Here is a 21,591-nt window from a genome sequence, read left to right as displayed (position 1 = left end):
ACTATGTCACAGGCAGAAATCTCAAACACATTCATTTTCTTTGCCTGTACCCAGGGTTTATATTTTCTCAACTAAACCCTCCAATTCCCCCCCCCCCCATTATTTGATGGTAGTCCTTTCTCCAACAAGAAGCTACCTGGATAGCTTTCTAATAACAGTACAAGCATCTAGGAAACTAACACCTGTTTCTTATATATTAAAAATAACTTACCTCTCATTGGGATCAAGGGGAAATTTCTGGCTTCTCTCTCACATAAATATTGGGGAAAACATACTTTCTGGAGGGTTATCTCACTGCCCTATTCTTTTCTTTTATTTTTTTTTCAATATATGAAATTTATTGTCAAATTGGTTTCCATACAACACCCAGTGCTCATCCCAAAAGGTGCCCTCCTCAATACCCATCACCCACCCTCCCCTCCCTCCCACCCCCATCAACCCTCAGTTTGTTCTCAGTTTTTAAGAGTCTCTTATGCTTTGGCTCTCTCCCACTCTAACCTCTTTTTTTTTCCCTTCCCCTCCCCCATGGGTTTCTGTTAAGTTTCTCAGGATCCACATAAGAGTGAAACCATATGGTATCTGTCTTTCTCTGTATGGCTTATTTCACTTAGCATAACACTCTCCAGTTCCATCCACATTGCTACACAAGGCCATATTTCATTCTTTCTCATTGCCACATAGTATTCCATTGTGTATATAAACCACAATTTCTTTATCCATTCATCAGTTGATGGACATTTAGGCTCTTTCCACAATTTGGCTATTGTTGAGAGTGCTGCTATAAACATTGGGGTACAAGTGCCCCTATGCATCAGTACTCCTGTATCCCTTGGGTAAATACCTAGCAGTGCAATTGCTGGGTCATAGGGTAGGTCTATTTTTAATTTTCTGAGGAACCTCCACACTGCTTTCCAGAGTGGCTGCACCAATTTGCATTCCCACCAACAGTGCAAGAGGGTTCCCGTTTCTCCACATCCTCTCCAGCATCTATAGTCTCCTGATTTGTTCATTTTAGCCACTCTGACTGGCGTGAGGTGATATCTGAGTGTGGTTGTGATTTGTATTTCCCTAATAAGGAGTGACGTTGAACATCTTTTCATGTGCCTGTTGGCCATCAGGATGTCTTCTTTAGAGAAGTGTCTATTCATGTTTTCTGCCCATTTCTTCACTGGGTTATTTGTTTTTCAGGTGTGGAGTTTGGTGAGCTCTTTATAGATTTTGGATACTAGCCCTTTGTCCGATATGTCATTTGAAAATATCTTTTCCCATTCCCTTGGTTGCCTTTTAGTTTTGTTGGTTGTTTCCTTTGCTGTGCAGAAGCTTTTTATCTTCATAAGGTCCCAGTAATTCATTTTTGCCTTTAATTCCCTTGCCTTTTGGGATGTGTCGAGTAAGAAATTGCTACGGCTGAGGTCAGAGAGGTCTTTTCCCGCTTTCTCCTCTAGGGTTTTGATGGTTTCCTGTTTCACATTCAGGTCCTTTATCCATTTTGAATTTATTTTTATGAATGGTGTGAGAAAGTGGTCTAGTTTCAACCTTCTGCATGTTGCTGTCCAGTTCTCCCAGCACCATCTGTTAAAGAGACTGTCTTTTTTCCATTGGATGTTCTTTCCTGCTTTGTCAAAGATTAGTTGGCCATATGTTTGTGGGTCTAGTTCTGGGGTTTCTATTCTATTCCATTAGTCTATGTGTCTGTTTTTGTGCCAATACCATGCTGTCTTGATGATTACCGCTTTGTAGTAGAGGCTAAAGTCTGGGATTGTGATGCCTCCTGCTTTGGTCTTCTTCTTCAAAATTACTTTGGCTATTCGGGGCCTTTTGTGGTTCCGTATGAATTTTAGGATTGCTTGTTCTAGTTTCGAGAAGAATGATGGTGCAATTTTGATTGGGATTGCATTGAATATGTAGATAGCTTTGGGTAGTATTGACATTTTGACAATATTTATTCTTCCAATCCATGAGCAGGGAATGTCTTTCCATTTCTTTATATCTTCTTCAACTACCTTCATAAGCTTTCTATAGTTTTCAGCATACAGATCTTGTACATCTTTGGTTAGATTTATTTCCAGGTATTTTATGCTTCTTGGTGCAATTGTGAATGGGATCAGTTTCTTTATTTGTCTTTCTGTTGCTTCATTGTTAGTGTATAAGAATGCAACTGATTTCTGTACATTGATTTTGTATCCTGCAATTTTGCTGAATTCATGTATCAGTTCTAGCAGACTTTTGGTGGAGTCTATCGGATTTTCCATGTATAATATCATGTCATCTGCAAAAAGCGAAAGCTTGAGTTCATCTTTGCCAATTTTGATGCATTTGATTTCCTTTTGTTGTCTGATTGCTGATGCTAGAACTTCCAGCACTATGTTAAACAACAGCGGTGAGAGTGGGCATCCCCGTCGTGTTCCTGATCTCAGGGAAAAAGCTCTCAGTTTTTCCCCATTGAGGATGATGTTAGCTGTGGGCTTTTCATAAATGGCTTTTATGATGTGTAAGTATGTTCCTTCTATCCCGACTTTCTCAAGGGTTTTTATTAAGAAAGGGTGCTGGATTTTGTCAAAGGCCTTTTCTGCATCGATTGACAGGATCATATGGTTCCTCTCTTTTTTTTTTTTTTTTATTAATGTGATGTATCACATTGATTTGTGGATGTTGAACCAGCCCTGCATCCCAGGAATGAATCCCACTTGATCATGGTGAATAATTCTTTTTATATGCTGTTGAATTCGATTTGCTAGTATCTTATTGAGAATTTTTGCATCCATATTCATCAGGGATATTGGCCTGTAGTTCTCTTTTTTTACTGGGTCTCTGTCTGGTTTAGGAATCAAAGTAATACTGGCTTCATAGAATGAGTCTGGAAGTTTTCCTTCCCTTTCTATATTTTGGAATAGCTTGAGAAGGGATAGGTATTATCTCTGCTTTAAACGTCTGGTAGAACTCCCCTGGGAAGCCATCTGGTCCTGGACTCTTATTTGTTGAGAGATTTTTGATAACCGATTCAATTTCTTCGCTGGTTATGGGTCTGTTCAAGCTTTCTCTTTCCTCCTGATTGAGTTTTGGAAGAGTGTGGGTGTTTAGGAATTTGTCCATTTCTTCCAGGTTGTCCAATTTGTTGGCATATAATTTTTCATAGTATTCCCTGATAATTGTTTGTATCTCTGAGGGATTGGTTGTAATAATTCCATTTTCATTCATGATTTTATCTATTTGGGTCATCTCCCTTTTCTTTTTGAGAAGCCTGGTAGAGGTTTGTCAATTTTGTTTATTTTTTCAAAAAACCAACTCTTGGTTTCGTTGATCTGCTCTATCTTTTTTTTAGATTCTATATTGTTTATTTCTGCTCTGATCTTTATTATTTCTGTTCTTCTGCTGGGTTTAGGGTGCCTTTGCTGTTCTGCTTCTATTTCCTTTAGGTGTGCTGTTAGATTTTGTATTTGGGATTTTTCTTGTTTCTTTAGATAGGCCTGGATTGCGATGTATTTTCCTTTCAGGACTGCCTTCGCTGCATCCCAAAGCGTCTGGATTGTTGTATTTTCTTTTTCGTTTGTTTCCATGTATTTTTTAATTTCTTCCCTAGTTGCCTGGTTGACCCACTCATTCGTTAGTAGGGTGTTCTTTAACCTCCATGCTTTTGGAGGTTTTCCAGACTTTTTCCTGTGGTTGATTTCAAGTTTCATAGCATTGTGGTCTGAAAGTATGCATGGTATAATTTCAATTCTTGTAAACTTATGAAGGGCTGTTTTGTGACCCAGTATATGATCTATCTTGGAGAATGTTCCATGTGTACTCGAGAAGAAAGTATATTCTGTCGCTTTGGGATGCAGAGTTCTAAATATATCTGTCAAGTCCATCTGATCCAATGTCTCATTCAGGGCCCTTGTTTCTTTATTGACCGTGTGTCTAGATGATCTATCCATTTCTGTAGGTGGGGTGTTAAAGTCCCCTGCAATTACCACATTCTAATTAATAAAGTTGCTTATGTTTTTGAGTAATTGTTTTATATATTTGGGGGCTCTGGTATTCGGTGCATAGACATTTATAATTGTTAGCTCTTCCTGGTGGATAGACCCTGTAACTATTATATAATGTCCTTCTTCGTCTCTTGTTACAGCCTTTAATTTAAAGTCTAGTTTGTCTGATATAAGTATGGCTACTCCAGCTTTCTTTTGGCTTCCAGTAGCATGATAAATAGTTCTCCATCCCCTCACTCTCAATCTAAAGGTGTCCTCAGGTCTAAAATGAGTCTCTTGTAGACAGCAAATAGATGGGTCTTGTTTTTTTATCCATTCTGATACCCTATGTCTTTTGGTTGGTGCATTTAATCCATTTACATTCAGTGTTATTATAGAAAGATACGGGTTTAGAGTCATTGTGATGTCTGTATGTTTTTGCTTGTAGTGATGTCTCTGGTACTTTGTCTCACAGGAACCCTCTTAGGATCTCTTGTAGGGCTGGTTTAGTGGTGACAAATTCCTTCAGTTTTTGTTTGTTTGGGAAGACCTTTATCTCTCCTTCTATTCTAAATGACAGACTTGCTGGATAAAGGATTCTCGGCTGCATATTTTTTCTGTCTAGCACACTGAAAATCTCGTGCCAATCCTTTCTGGCCTGCCAAGTTTCAAAAGAGAGATCAGTCACGAGTCTTATAGGTCTCCCTTTATATGTGAGGGCACGTTTATCCCTTGCTGCTTTCAGAATTTTCTCTTTATCCTTGTATTTTGCCAGTTTCACTATGATATATCGTGCAGAAGATCGATTCAAGTTACGTCTGAAGGGAGTTCTCTGTGCCTCTTGGATTTCAATGCCTTTTTCCTTCCCCAGTTCAGGGAAGTTCTCAGCTATAATTTCTTCAAGTACCCCTTCAACACCTTTCCTTCTCTCTTCCTCCTCTGGGATACCAATTATGCGTATATTATTTCTTTTTAGTGTATCACTTAGTTCTCTAATTTTCCCCTCATACTCCTGGATTTTTTTATCTCTCTTTTTCTCAGCCCCCTCTTTTTCCATAATTTTATCTTCTGGTTCACCTATTGTCTCCTCTGCCTCTTCAATCCGAGCTGTGGTGGTTTCCATTTTGTTTTGCATTTCGTTTAAAGCGCTTTTCAGCTCCTCGTGACTGTTCCTTAGTCCCTTGATCTCTGTAGCAAGAGATTCTCTGCTGTCCTGTATACTGTTTTCAAGCCCAGCGATTAATTTTATGACTATTATTCTAAATTCACTTTCTGTTATATTATTTAAATCCTTTTTGATCAGCTCATTAGCTGTTGTTATTTCCTGGAGATTCTTCTGAGGGGAATTCTTCTGCTTGGTCATTTTGGATAGTCCCTGGAGTGGTGAGGACCTGCAGGGCACTTCCCCTGTGCTGTGGTGTATAACTGGAGTTGGTGGGCGGGGCCACAGTCAGACCTGATGTCTGCCTCCAGCCCACCACTGGGGCCACAGTCAGACTGGTGTGTGCCTTCTCTTCCCCTCTCCTAGGGGCGGGATTCACTGTGGGGTGGCATGGCCCATCTGGGCTACTTGCAAGTAAGAAGCTACTTGCTTCTCCTTAGGTGATCCACTTCAGGAGGGGCCCTGTGGCAGCCGGAGAGAGTCAGATCTGCTGCCGGACGTTTGGTCCGCAGAAGCACAGAGTTGGGTGTTTGCGGAGAGCGAGCCAGTTCCCTGGCAGGAACTGGTTCTCTTTGGGATTTTGGCTGGGGGGTGGGCGAGGGAGATGGCGCTGGTGAGCACCTTTGTTCCCCACCAAGCTGAGCTCTGTCGTCTCGGGGCTCAGCAACTCTCCCTCCCTTTGTCCTCCAGCCTTCCCGCTTTCCCAGCAGAGCTGTTAACTTATGACCTCCCAGACGCTAAGTCGCGCTTGCTCTGGAACACACTCCGCCCAGCCCCTCCGCTTTTGCAAGCCAGACTCAGGGGCTCTGCTTGGCCGAGGAGCCGCCCCTCCGCCTCGGCTCCCTCCCGCCAGTCCCTGGAGCATCGCCTCACCACCCTCCTACCCTCTTCCATGGGCCTCTTGTCTGCGCTTGGCTCCAGAGACTCCGTTCTGCTAATCCTCTGGCGGTTTTCTGGGTTATTTAGGCAGGTGTAGGTGGAATCTAAGTGATCAGCAGGACGCGCGGTGAGCCCAGCGTCCTCCTATGCCGCCATCTTCCCCATTCCCTGCCTTATTCTTTTAATAATTTTTTTGTAGTACCTCTAAGATTAATTCTACTCTGAATCCCACCTCATCCCTTAATTCCTTCCTTGGGAGCTGGACAGGATTGCTGTTGTTCATCTAGGGACTCATGGTGCTGCTTCAAGGATAAGTCACCAAAGTGCTCACCCCACATACAGAACAACATTTAAATAATTGTCCATTCAATTTTCTCCTAGGCACTTCAGAAGACATGGGAGTGAGATTCATACCTGGCAATTTTTTCTTCCCCACGCTTGGTAAGACTATAAATTGTTGTCGTTAATCCTTACATTTGGACATTTTCTTCATTTATTTCCAATTATAAATCATAAAAACAGTGATTATCCTTGTACCCTAGTCTTTTTTCTTTTCCTTATATTATACTATACTAATTTATTTTTAAATATTTTATTACACTATTTTTATATTTTATTATACTATACTATTTTACCTTTACTTTTTTTGTCTAATTTCTATCTCATGCACTGTATTGGAAAGTCACTGAGAGAAGGAACTGTTTATACATCAATCATTGTACACTGATATCCCAAACACCTTGAACATTTTGTAGCCCATAGAATCTCCTCAGAGATAAAATCACACAGGTTGATCACACTTTTATCTTAAAAAGTAGTTAATTTTTCATTTGGAGACTATCATACTAACTTATGAATTTCTGGTGTTAAATTACAGGGCATTCAAAGCATATTCAACACTATAAAATCATTTCAAAAGTCAATTGACCAGAAATAGATTTCCTTTTAACACTGAGTTTTGCTTCAATGTTTTTCAGTAGAGTCCTCTTTTCAAACTATTACAGGATGCAAAACAAGATACCTATTTAAAAAATTATATGCTGTATTTTTCTTGTTCTAATATAAATCTTAGGTAATTATTACATAGTATCTGTACCACAATCTTACAACAAAATATCAGTACTAGAAAGAAGTACAAGTATAGAGTCAAATTGTCTTAAAGAAGTTTCTTCTCAGAATATATTAAATTGTTCTCAAGGTAGCTTTCAGCCTGTGATTCACTATTTATTTCTAGTCAGGATTATTGAACCATTTGGTCAATGAATCCAGTATGTAGGCAGAGAAATATAGATCAGTCTTTTGCCAAAGTTCTTTGACTATGAATCAGTTTAAATATTCTAGTAGTTTGAGATGATGCCGGAAGGTTGTGAAATCTAACATACTAGGATTAAAAATGTGATCAAATATGACTTTGTACATAAATTACTTGCTGAAATTATAAACATATGGTCATATGATTTTATTAGGTAAGCAAAAAACAAATAAGAGAATTACATCTTATCATGTTAAATAGCGCGCGCGCGTGTGTGTGTGTGTATAAACCACCATATAAATGTAACAAGCTTATAATAATGCCTAATTACCTAATAAAAAACATGATAACATTAACTAGATCAAAGGTTTGCAAACATTTTTTGTAAAGAGCCACATAGTCACTATATTAGCTTTTTTGAGCTATACAAGTCTCTGTCATAACTATTCAACTCTGCCATTGCACATAAAGGTTAGAAGAATATTACAGGTATATGCTATATTTTACCTTCACCATAACTTAAACTTTAGCTAGAATCTGTAGTTACTGTGTAGCGATTTGCTGCTGCTTCCTTCCTTTGCATTTATTTTCCTTTACTTTTATTAACGTGTTACAGAATGCAATTCTTTTCCAAACATAGATCAGGAAATTCTTTTTGAGATGGATCAGGATGGTAGTGCATCTTGTTGTATATAATCACAGTTTTTTATTTGTTTTTACGTTCAGTGGCTGTATTCTCCAGGTAATTGATTGAGTTCTTCATTTGCCATTGCTGCCATAACGTAGTTCTTAATTTATTGGTCAGGGTATCAAGCTAGTGGAAATGATTAGTCCTGATATACAAAGGTAATGCTCTTCTTCAAAAATGTGATATTTAAAAAAAAGTTAAAAATTCAGCTAGTAAAGACAGCAATCTCTTACAACCACTAAATAACTATCAGCCTTATTCATTTTCTACTTCCTGTGTGTTCCTAGAGGTCTGGAAATTTTACTTCCATTCTGGCCTGACAAAAAATATTGGAATGTAGTCTTAAGCAATTTCAAACTGATTGAACCTGTTCGAGATTTGGTGCTATCTTAAGTCCTTTCCTGACATGGGATTTAGCAGTAACAGAAGAACAACAAAACAAAGCAAAGCAAAACAAAACCAAAAACCTTTAGGTGAGTCCTCTTCATTTACCGTTCAGTAAATAAAACTAAATAGGTTAGTGTTGGGAAACAGTCAGAATACAGGAAATCTTCAGAGACAAGAGCACAGAAAGAAAAGAAACAAAACAAAACAACTCCATAATAGTACTTTAGTCTTTCTTCATGACAAAATACCGTAACATCATATTAGTATATAGATATACATATAGATATAGATAGCATAATATATATATATATAGCATATATATAGCATTATATATATGTAGCATTATATATATATATATAGCATATATAAATAATAATCCACACACACACACACACACACACACACACACACCTTCTCTCTTCAGAAAGTAAAAAGGAGCTTCTAGAATCACTTCTTGGAAACTCACTTTCCCCGGAGTGCTTTGATGTTCTTTTGAGTCATTGATACTTTTAACTCCAATAATTATTCAAGCTGGAAAACTTCAAATCATTTCTTCTTTAAATTCTGTCCCTCCTCTCCCAACCAGTGATTCATGAAGCTCTCTCAATGGTAGCCCTTATTTGCATCGATCAAAACCTTTCTTCTTATTCATTCTAACATTCAGGCCCTCATTATTTCTGTTCTGAACCACTGAAATAGTGTCTAAATTCTGTCTTCTAACTTTGGTTTACCCTTGTTTCACACCAAACTTCACACACAGCTCCAAGGTCATTTTGCTACAATACAGATCCCAACAAGTTAAGCCTTTGCTTTGATATTACAATGTCTCCCAACTTCTTTAGACAAAAGTCCAAACTGTAGTCACCATTATATTATTTTATGTTGCCAAGGTTTTTGCAGTTTATTTCCTGGGTCTACACTGATAAGTTCCAAAATCTCGCTACACTGACAAGTTTCTTGAATCTCTCAATATCTCTTCCAGGGAAATAACTACTTGTCATAAGTGAAGCAGTATAAAAGTTACCTTTTGTCTAAAATTGTACAAGGCATCATGAGTTCAGCACCTCCCACTTCTATATGTGTAAATAAATACAATGAAACATAGTAGCCTCTCAAAAAAGTTATTGTATTAGGTCATCAAGGAAAAGGATAATATTTATTCATGCCACAATGCCCTAGGCCGTTCCCTAATTGCATTAAAGGATTTGGGGTGCGACTATGCATGTAGAAAATGCACTCTCCATCAGAAACAACTAAAAATTTATTCAATCCAAGTGCTATAGAAAAAAATTCAGGAGCTGAAAAGTAGCACTATGGATACCAATGCTGATATCAGACAGTCCAAAGTTCTATACCTGGATCTATCTCCAATTTTTAAAAAAAATTTTTTTTACATTACTTATTTTTTGAGAGACATAGAGAGACAGAGCACATGTTGGGGAGAGGCAGAGAGAGAAGGAGACACAGAATCCGAAGCAGGCTCCAGGCTCCGAGCTGTCACCCAGAGCCCGATGCAGGGCTTGAACTCACAGACTGTGAGATCATGACCTGAGCTGAGGTAGGATGCTTAATTGACTGAGCCACCCAGGCACCCCATCTCTAATTTTGTGATAGCAGTCCAGCTACCCAAATTAGGTATCATTTCCTAATCTGTAAAATGTTAGTACCTACAGATTATACTTTCAGATATATTTGTTAAAGTTCAATGAGTAATAGCAATTGTTATTATTAACTGAATTTCAAAAATCTCTCATTTATAGCCATTTGAGTACCCCTTCACTGAAATTTCTATTGAGGGCCACCTTAGGAGGAGTTCATCAGTAACACTGTGTTAGTAACTTTATTTTATATTCAGAAGTTTATAAATACCAACTAGATTTAGAACCTGGATCTAAATTTCTCTCCTCTTTCAACTGCTTAGATCTGAAGATAGGGATTTTTTTTTAACAAAGGGTATAAACATTTGAATTTCTTTTCATATAGAAGAGTCATCTTTTAAACTCTCCAATTTTGGATTTAGATCATATAGATCCTTCTTTACATTGTTTTGAGTAGTTCTTTATGTTCCTGGTATGTTCTCATACATAATAAACCTAAAAGAATTTTGCCTTATACACATATAAACAGTCTCCTAATTAATAGAAGGAAAAAGGAATGCCAAATAAGGTTCTAATAAAAATTTCCTGGTATACATATATATTTCCTAGTATACTTAAGAGAGGTTGAATCTATTTTCTAACATTTTGTTGGAGGCCATATTTTTATTATTACCTAATTATTTTTGTTTAAAGATGGTATTTTAAGGACAGTTTCATGATTGCTGTCATTTATGATTGTGACTATGAATAATTGTTCTTCAAATCTGCCATGCTTTGGTAAATTTCACCACTACAGAGAGTATTTAGCATAAGTTATAAAGTAGGATAGTGTGTCTCTTAATTCAACATGTGCCTTGTTTCTATATGTCTTTAATTTCTTTCCTAAAATATTTATTGTGGTTTCATATGAAAACAGTCTATTGACAAGAAAAGTCTAAAGTTTTTATATGAATAAAATTATCCTTTTTAGTCTACAAATAAAAAATTACATGAATGAAGAAAGAACAATGTTTCTGGATAATTAGAAAAAAAATCTTAAAAAGCAGCTAAACACAATGTTACTAATTCTCCACTAATGCCTCTTCCTTAAGGTATAACATAAATTCTTGTTTAATAAAAAGTATACGTTTAGTGTGCATTGCCTTCTAGTTTATGTTATCTGAAAACTCCACATGGTTTTCACCGATAACTAATCAGTGGGTTAATCTAAATGCTTACTTAAACAGAATATGAATTGTGATTCAAGCATTGTACTAGGTTCCATTTATCAACATTTTATTCTCTAATAGGCTACCACAGCATTTAAGTTTTCATCATTAGTAATCTAAAATTTCATTTCTTTTAATATTTATACTTAGATATGTGGGGCGCCTGGGTGGCTCAGTCCTTAATCGTCCAACTTTGGCTCAGGTCATGATCTCGCGGTTTGTGAGTTCAAGCCCCGCGTCGGGCTCTGTGCTGACAGTTCAGAGACTGGAGCCTGCTTCAGATTCTGTGTCTCCCTCTCTCTCTGCCCCTCCCCTGCTCATGCTCTGTCTCTCTCTGTCTCAAAAATAAATAAAACATTAAAAAAATTAACATTTATACCTAGGTATAAGCCAGAGGAAAAAATCCACCTACATATTGTTTTATCAGAGACTTGTCATATGATGTTAATAACACTAGAGGGATACTGAAAAGAATGCTGATAGCTTTAAATCTGACAGAAGCTAGGGGCGCCTGGGTGGCGCAGTCGGTTGAGCGTCCGACTTCAGCCAGGTCACGATCTCGCGGTCCGTGAGTTCGAGCCCCGCGTCGGGCTCTGTGCTGACAGCCCGGAGCCTGGAGCCTGTTTCAGATTCTGTGTCTCCCTCTCTCTCTGCCCCTCCCCCGTTCATGCTCTCTCTCTCTCTCTGTCTCAAAAATAAATAAACGTTAAAAAAAAAAAATTTAAATCTGACAGAAGCTAAATCTGTTTACTTTTGCTTCAATTTTTGAAGTATAATTATCTAATAAAATTACATAATTCACATTACAATCAGTTTGCCTTATGAAATTTGCAGTTACTTACTTTGAATTACATCCTTATGTATCAATGATCTATCACTGTAATGCTTAACTAAATTTTGTAAAAACTTATAATAGTAGTTCAATGAACTGAGAACATTTTATAACATATATATATAACATATATATATAACATAACATAAAATATAACTGAGAATATTTTATAACATTGTAAGCATACCAGATAGGGAATATCATTGATATATTTAAATTGGTGATAACTTTAACTTTTTATGCAATTCAAGAAATTGTATTTTCACAATCTTTTTAAAAGTTAAACAGCTGAACAAGCTAACAAACATAAAAGATGTCTTTTAAAAAGAGGTTTCATGTCTGCAGTCTATTAAAAAAATAAATGATCTTTACTTCAATATAGATTAATTGTGTTACCCCTAGGCCAAATGATATTTCTCTCAAGGACAAGATATTAGTTAGGGAGTCCAAGGTTCATTTTGTTAGCTAAATGAAAATAAATTGGTGACAACTTAGAGTTAGCATCTAAGAACTTACAGAGAATCACTGTAACTTGAAAGGGAGATTAAACTTTCTATAAAGAAAGATATCTCTCTCCAAAATGCAAACCTGTCATCATTTCTGCCAATCATATCTGTAAATTATTAGACACATAGACACACACAGACACACACATATTCAATGTTCAGCCAGCATGTTCCAGTGTAATATAATAGGCCTTATTACTACTGATTTGTTTTGTTAATTTGTTTACTCTATGCTTATGCCTTTCTAGTCACTGAATTATTTTGATTATCAACCCTGCTTATATATATATACACATATATACATATGTGTATGTATCTTAATGAAAGAGATCACACACTACGAAAAATCTCTGAAACATGTAATTAATACTAAATGAGAACAGAATCTAAACTCTTCCAAAAGTGATGTCTATTAGAATGCAATTCGATGTAAAATAAAATAATATAAATGTAATAAACTTGCTCCTAAACAGTCTTAAAGAACATTTTGGGTAAATACAAGATTATGTGGGGTAGAGAGAAGAGTCTGGAGAATAGGGTGTATACACAAGACTTGAAGAGTCATTTCCATTTGGTGAGTGTAAAGAGAAATACTTGGCAGTAACACTAAAGATCTTTGAATCAACTGAAAAGAAAAGGCTCTCCCTGAGAGTCAATAAGAATCATTGACAATAACTGAACAGAGAATAATGGGATCATTAGTGATTGAGGAAGATTTACATCACCCACACACATAAAAGGTTCAAGAAGAATTTAGAGAAGCAGACTACATTGTTCTCATTCAGCTTCAGTGTTTATGAAGACAAAATATCAGTACATTGAGTTCAAATCTGCTCTCCAATTCCACAGCTAAGAGTCAGAGAAACATTTTTCACTCTTCAACGCAAATATTCTCTTTTCTGACAGCATGACATTACTAATTTTTTTATATATGTGTATGAAGAATGTTGGAATAGTAGATTCTGAAAGTAATTAATAGAATTTAACTTACCATGAATCTTTATCTTACTCTCCATGAGAAGAGTTGGATAGATATACACATACACAAAAAAAAAGTTGAGCTAGATTAGTTCTTCTATTCAAAGCTAGGGAATAGGAATCAGGTCATAGTGAATATAGACCTAATTTTGCTACTAAGGTCAAAGTTAATAAATGCTTATAGCTCTGGGTATAAAAGGAAAGTCTAGAGAATCAAGCAGAGTTGACATATCAAAGCTCAACAATGGGTCAAAAGTGTTGGCAGTTAGGCTGAATAAATAAGTAACGAAGGGGAAATGGCCAGCAGCTTATGGAAGTAAGGAGCCAGAATCAAGTGAAGAGCAAGGTGTTTTGTTTTGTTTTGTTTTGTTTTGTTTTGTTTTGTTTTGTTTTCCAGCACCAGCATCCAGATACAACAAACCCAATCTATGTTGACATAACCTGAGCTAAATAGCTTTTGGTACTTTGAGATCTCACATTGTGCAGCCCTGCAAATAAGATGAAAATGCTGTAGGTTTTGAATTCAGTGAATGAAATACATCAAGAGAAAAATAAATACCACAAAATATGCTAAGAAATTCCAGATTGTTCTCCCCAAAGAAAGCACGTGATATGAAAATAAGTTCTCTTCTGAAGCAAAAGAAAAGTCAAACAAAGGGAAATGTTGCTAATTATCTTTATCTGGGAATTTCATCAAAGACTTAGCATTTTGGGGTTTGTGGTTAACATGATTCATTGCTTATGTCCATGCTCTGCCTAGATTTTCTTCAGTTGCCCTCTAATTAGTGCTTAAGAAATTATGGTCAGCAATTTTAATGGTTTTGAACCCAAGGAAGAGGAAAAATCTTTTTAAAAATACCAGTTGTTCAATCATATCTTTTGGTAATATAAGAAACAACATGGCAAGAGAAGTTTGATTGTAAAGTGTCCACGTCCACTCACAGCCCCACTGTCTTCTTCTGTGTGTGCTCTAGTGACCTGTATCTAACTGGTATTGATGGAGTCTGGAAAAGCTAGCTACTCCTAGCACAGTGTTCTTTAACTATGTACTTCTTTCCCATAATTCTAAGAGCTCTTGAAATTTGATTTTCAATCCGTTTTAATTTTTTTAAATCTCTCAAATAGAATTTATTATTGAGGGTTCCATGGAGTCCTCATTGATAATGAGTAATTATAAAGCATTATCAGGTTAATGATGTTGTAAACTGTGATTCAGATCTCCAATGCAAAGAAAACAGCTTCAATACACTAAAAAAAAAAAAAAAAAAAAGAAGGCACTTTGAGAGCTGTGGGCTTTGGTGCAGACACAGCCAAGTTCAAGGACCACACCACACACAATCAGTCACGAAAATGGCACAGAAATGGCATCAAGAAACCCAGTCGCGAAGATATGAATCTTTTGGGGTCTTAACTTAGACCCGAAGTTCCTGAGGAATAGGTACTTTGCCTAGAAGCACAACAAAAAGGGCCATAAGAAGATGCAGGCCAACAATGCCAAGGCCATTAGTACACATGCTGAGGCTATCAACGTCCTCATCAAGCCCAAGGAGGTCAAGCCCAAGATCCCAAAGGGCAGTAGCCTCAAGCTCAATTGACTTGCCCACATTGCTTACTCTCAGCTCAGGAAACACGCTCATGCCCACATTGCCAAGGGTCTCAGGTTCTGCCAGCCAAAATCCAAGACCAAGGCAAACAAAGGCCCAGGCTGCAGCTGTGACTCTGGCTCCAGCTCCTGCTGTCGCTCAGTCTTCCAAAGGTGCCCAGTCCCCAAGAAAGGCTCCAATGTAGAGGTTTCTGTTTGCCAATGTGAGGATGGAAGGACTGGTGTAACACCTGGGCTTCTGTCAGCACGGGCCTGGTGTCCTGTGCTCTTTGTACAAATAATTTTTTTTTAAGAATTTCTCACAATTTTGCTAGTTCCTTATTTGGAGGAAATTTACATATTTAAACAAATCTGCCTTTGGGTAAAATTTTACCTCTGAGTTGTTTGGAAGAATAATTAACTGTGTAAGTTTTGCAGTGAACTTAGAGCAAATATGAACTGCCACCTAAAAAACTGACTGATAAAGAATAATCAAAGCACAAGTTCAACCTGAGAAAAACAAAAAAAAATCTACTTAGATAATGTTCAGAAACAGTCTTGAGCATAGATGAGAAATATTTACCCATGCACAGCATTTTCTATAAAGACTCAGAAATATTAATAGTAATTCTATAATTCTATAGCTCTGTGATTGCCAATCTAAAAAACAAATGAGAAAGTCTTATGTATGAATTAGGAAAGTATCTGAGCTATAGAAAGAAATTTTTAAAAAGCTTTTCACTTAAAAGAGTCTCATAAAAATTAAATAAAAGATAATTGCCTCTTTTGCATGGAATTTTAAAAGATCAATGTAGAAACAACCAAGGCAACCAAAGGCTCAGAAAAGTCTCTTTTTATTTTACTCTTCTCCCCCTATTTCACCCACTCCCCACCCCACTTTCTTCTGGAAGCCTCCAATTTGTTCTTGATATTTATGAGTCTGTTTCTGTTTTTTTTGCTCATTTGTTTGGCTTTTGTAGATTCCACATATAAGTGAAATCATATAGAATTTGTCTTTGTCTGTTATTTTACCTAGCATAATATCCCCCAGATCCATCCATATTGTTGCAAATGACAGGATTTCATTATATTTTATGGCGGAGTAATATTCCATTAGTTATCTATCTATATATCTATCTATCATCTATCTATCTATCTCACATCTTCTTTATCCATTCATCTACTGATACACATTTGAGCTGTTTCCATATTTTAGCTGTAGTAAAGAATGCTACAATAAATATAGGGGTATGTATATCCTTTCAAATCCATTTTTTTTGGATAAATACCCAGCAATGAAATAACTGGATAGTGTGGTATTTCTATTTTTAATCTTTTAAAAAACCTATGTTTTCCATAGTGACTATGTTTTCCATAGCGCCAATTTACATTCCCACCAACAGTGCACAAGAGTTCCTTTTTCTCCACATTATCACAAACACTTGTCATTTCTTGTCTTTTTCATACTCGTCATTCTGATTGGTGTAAAGTGATATCTTAGTGGTAAATCACCTTCTTTTCCAGTCATAAGTCCACTGTATACACCTATGTTCCATTCCATTAGAAAGTAGTAGTTAAATCAACTGCACATTAGAAAATCCTAGATTTTTTTAGAAGTTTATTTTTTTATTTGGAGGGAGAGAGAGAAAACACAAGGCAGAGAGTGGTAGAGAGAGAGTGGGAGAGAGAGAGAATCCTAAGCAGGCTCTGCACTGTCAGTGTACAGCCTGATGCAAGGGCCGAAACTCATGAACTCATTAACTCACCAACTGAGAGATCATGACCAGAGCTGAAGTTGGACACTTAACCAATTGAGCCACCTAGGAGCCCAGAGAAACTCCTAGATTTGTAAGTACCCAAAACCACGTTCCCCCCATGAACAGTCTAATGTAATTGGGAAAAGGGCTCAGAGATTATTAATTCTCAAATAGCACCCTGATTCTAATGTGCAGAAAATTTAGGGAATCATTGCATTAGATGGAGCAAATGACAATTCTATCAGTTTATTCCATGCTGGACACTGTGGTAATATCTTTATTGTATTATCTCATTTAATCCATCTAGCATTTCTACACTGCAGAAATTATTCACCTCATTTTGCTGTTGATACCAGCAGAAAATTTAAATAAATAACTCGCCAAAAGCAACACAACTTAGAAATGTTGAAGCAAAGACTCAAACTAAAGCTGTGTAATTTTAAAGCCTGCAATCTGAAGCATTCTTACTATCTAATTTCTACATCTAGGTTACAATAATAGAATCTTCCTTGTTTTTTTCCCCTCCCTTTTGGCCCAAATTTGTCATATGTCATGAATCCGGGTGTCTGTCTTTGCTTCTTCAGAATTAGGTAAGATGTAAAAAAACCTAGAGGACAATGTAAAAACTTTTAGCCTCCACCAGCATCTGATGAATAGACATGTTTTGTGAGTTGCAGAAGATATTTAATATTTTTCTTTAAATTATTAAAGTATATAAATATTGGAAATGTTTGCTTTAAAATTAAATTACAGTTTCTCTTTGAAGTTATATGGGGCACCTGGGTGGCTCGGTCAGTTAAGCGTCCGACTTCGGCTCAGGTCATAATCTCACGGTCCGTGAGTTCGAGCCCCGCATCGGGCTCTGTGCTGACGCTCAGAGCCTGGAGCCTGTTTCAGATTCTGTGTCTCCCTCTCTCTCTGCCCCTCCCCTGTTCATGCTCTGTCTCTCTCTGTCTCAAAAATAAATAAACGTTAAAAAAATTGAACTGTTTGGATAGCCCATTCATTCTTCAGTAGGATGTTCTTCATTCTCCAAGCATTTGTTACCTTTCCAAATTTTTTCTTGTGGCTGATTTCGAGTTCATAGCGTTGTGGTCTGAAAATGTGCATGGTATGTTCTTGATCTTTTTGTACTTACCTAGGGCTGGTTTGTGTCCCAGTATATGGTCTATTCTGGAGAACGTTCCATGTGCACTGGAAAAGAATGTATATTCTGCTGCTTTAGGGTGAAATGTTCTGAATATATCTGTTAAGTCCATCTGGTCCAGTGTGTCATTCAAAGCCATTGTTTGATTGTTGATTTTTTGATTAGATGATCTGTACATTATTGTGACATTGTGTCCATTGCTGTGGGATGTTGAAGTCACCTACTATTATGGTATTACTATCCATGAGTTTATGTTTGTGATTAATTGATTTACATATTTGGGTTTTCCCACATTTGGCACATAAATGTTTACAATTGTTGAGTCTTCTTGGTGGATAGACCCCTTAATTATGATATAATGCCCTTCCTCATCTCTTGTGACAGTCTTTATTTTAAAGTCTAGATTGTCTGACCTAAGCATGGCTACATCGGCTTTCTTTTGTTGACCATTAGCATGATAGATGCTCCATCCCCTCATTTTCAATCTCAAGGCGTCTTTGGTCTAAAGTAGGTCTCTTGTTAACAGCATATAGATAGATCTTGTTTTCTTATCCATTCTGTTACCCTATGTCTTTTGATTGGAGCATTGAGTCCATTGATGTTTAGAGTGAGCACTGAAAGCTATGAATTTCTTGCCATTATGATGCTTGTAGAGTTGGAGTTTCTGGTGGTGGTCTCTGGTCCTTTCTAATCTTTGTTGCTTTTGGTATTTATTTATGTATTTATTTTTTCATCTTTTCTCCCCTCAGAAAGTCCCCCTTAAAATTTCTTGCAGGGCTGGTTTAGTGGTCACAAACTCCTTTAATTTTTGTTTGTCTGGGAAACTTTTTATCTCTCCTATTTTGAATGACTGCTTTGTTGGATAAAGAATTCTTGGCTGCATATTTGTCTGATTCAGCACATTTAATATATCCTGCCACTTCTTTCTGGCCTGCCAAGTTTCTGTGGATAGGACTGCTGCAAACATGATCTCTCTTCCCTTGTAGGTTAGGGACTTTTTTTCCCTTGCTGCTTTCATGTTTCTTTCCTTGTCTGAGTATTTTGTGAATTTGACTATGATATGCCTTGTTGATGGTTGGTTTTTGTTGAATCTAATGCAGGGTCCTCTGTGCTTCCTGGATTTTGATGTCTCTGTCTTTCCCCAGGTTTGGAAAGTTTTCCACCATGATTTGTTCCCATAACCTTCTACCCCTATTTCTCTCTCTTCCTCTTCTGGGACGCCTATGATTCTGATGTTGTTCCTTTCTAATGAGTCACTGATTTCTCTAATTCTTAAATTGTGCTCTTTTGCCTTAATGTCCCTCTTTTTTTCTGCTTCATTATTCTCTATAAGTGTGTCCTCTGTATTGCTGATTCTCTGTTCTGCCTCATCCATCCTTGCCTCCGCAGCATCCATCCGTGATTGCAGCCCAGTTATAGCATTTTTTATTTCATTCTGACTATTTTTTACTTCTTTTATCCCTGCAGAAAGGGGTTCTAATCTATTTCTGACTCCAGCCAGTATTCTTATTATTGTGATTCTAAATTCTGGTTCAGACATCTTGCTTGTATCTGTGTTGCTTAAATCCTTGGCTGTCGTTTCTTCGTACTCTTTCTTTTAGGGTGAATTCCTTCATTTTGTAATTTTGAAGTGAGAAAAGGAATAAGTGAGGTAGAAACATTAATATTAAAAATTAAATTAAAAAATATCAAAATTAAAAAATTAAACACACACACACACACACACCAATCGAATAAATGATGCTAGATCCTAGGTGTGTTTTGGTCTGGGTGTTGAAAGTGGTTTGACAGATTAGATTTAAAAAAGGCAGGGGGGAAAGAAAATCATTTGAGAATTTGAAAAAATTAATACACTGAAGTAGACTAAAATGAGACGATGGGAGTAAAATAGAATTTGAAAAAATATACATAAAATAAAGAATAAAGTAGAAGAAATAAAGAAAATTAATAAAAATTAAAAATAAATTTGAATCTTTTCTTCTGCATTCAAGAAAAAGAAAACAAACAAAAAAGAGAAAAAGATAAAAAAAAGAAAAAAGGAAATTGCTTCAAAATTTGAAAAAGTGAATACACTGTAGTAGACTAAAATAAAATGATGGAAGTAAATAGAATTTGAAAAAAATTACAGAAAAGCAAAATAGTAAAAAAATTACACAAAAATATTTTTAATAGAAATTGAAAGAAAAAATGAAGTTTTTGTCTCTCTGCATTCAACAAAAAGAAAAGAAAAAGAGGAAAAAAAGAAAAAGAAAGAAAAAGAAAAAAGCAACAAAAGGGTAATCGTTTGAAAATTTGAAAAGGTGAATACACTGAAGTAGACTAATATAAAATAATGGAAGTAGACTTTGAAACAATTTACACAAAAGTAAAAAATATAGTAATAAAAATTAAGGAAAATATTTTTAATAAAAATTGAAAATAAAAATGAGTTTTTTCTCTTTCTGTATTCAAGAAAAAGAAGTGTAAAAGAGAAAGAAAAAAGAAAAGAAAATTGAATAGATGGACCTGCTATCGGATTGAAATAGGGCTAAAATTACTTCATTTTCCCCTAGAAGTCAGACTATGAAGCGCTTTATAGTCCATAAACTAAGCAGGCAGTGAGACTTGTGTTCTTGAAGAGCTAGGTTGGCCCAGTTGGGCGGGGCTCAGCATAATGGCTCTGTTCTCCACTAGATGGCGCTGCTAGCCTACTGGGGTGGATTGTTGGGGCATTTGTAAGTGCCAATGTGCATGCGCAGGAGCAGTGAAAATGGCGCCACCCAGCTACCCAGGCTGTCCTCCCGGATCAGCAATCATGCACCCGACCTCTGTCTTCAGCTTTGTCCACTCCCTGCTTTTCCACTATCTGTGACCAGGCCCCAGGCAGTACCTCTCTCTCGAGTTTTGTCTCACATGCGGCTATTTTCCCTGGCCCCTTACTTCTGAAGGACTGCAGCTTTGACCTGTTCTGCCCCTCTATGGGAGGATCTCACCAAGCAATGGCCAAATGTCGGCTGCACCCAGGAATGTTTGCTGGACCCTGCTGCTGCTGGTGCCTGAGACTACAGCCAGGTACCAGCCCGCCCCAGAAAAAGTTTGTGAGATAGTATAGCAGCAGCATGTCAGGGATTATGGAAAAGTACAACACACACCTGGCACCAGGCTTCACCTTTAACGACCTTGTTCCAGCACCAGGGAATGTGGCTGTTCTCCGGGGTCTCCTGGGACCAGGTGGCTTCGACAGTCTCTACCAAATGTCCTTCCAGCAGTGGAACAACTTTTCCCAGTGTGGCCCGAGAACCTCCCGGACCCCACTCTGTTCCTGGGGATTTGTCCTTCCCACCAGAGCACCACCAGGTATCGAGCTATGGAGTTGCAGGCTGCACTCCTCTTGTTTACGGTCTTAATGGAAGTTAAACCCTCTCCTCTCTCCTTTCTCCCTTTTTAGCTTATTCCCTACAGCTGTTTCCAATTTTATACTTTCTCTCCACCTGCTTTTGGGGAGGGGTGTGTTTCCCGTATTCTCTCCCCTCACCATCCCCAGTCTCTGCCCTCTCTCCACTCACAAAAGCACCTCCCTTCCTGCACCTTCTTGCTTCCCAAGATCACTTCTCCACACCGTGTACCTGCTGAATTCTCTGGTTCAGGTTGTGCAGATTGTTGTGTTAAATCTCCAGTCAGTT

The 21,591-nt window shown here is 37.2% G+C and overlaps 1 pseudogene; it reads left to right on the top strand.

Annotated features, from left to right (window-relative positions):
* Positions 1 to 15,231, top strand: part of LOC115520232 — a 51,511-nt pseudogene extending 36,280 nt beyond the window's left edge.
* Positions 15,232 to 21,591: the final 6,360 nt, after the last annotated feature.

This window comes from Lynx canadensis, chromosome A1 (assembly GCF_007474595.2).
Source record: "Lynx canadensis isolate LIC74 chromosome A1, mLynCan4.pri.v2, whole genome shotgun sequence".
NCBI classification, from domain to species: domain Eukaryota; kingdom Metazoa; phylum Chordata; class Mammalia; order Carnivora; family Felidae; genus Lynx; species Lynx canadensis.
The sequence above is the reverse complement of the archived record's forward strand: the minus strand, read 5'-3'. Positions and strand labels throughout refer to the sequence as shown.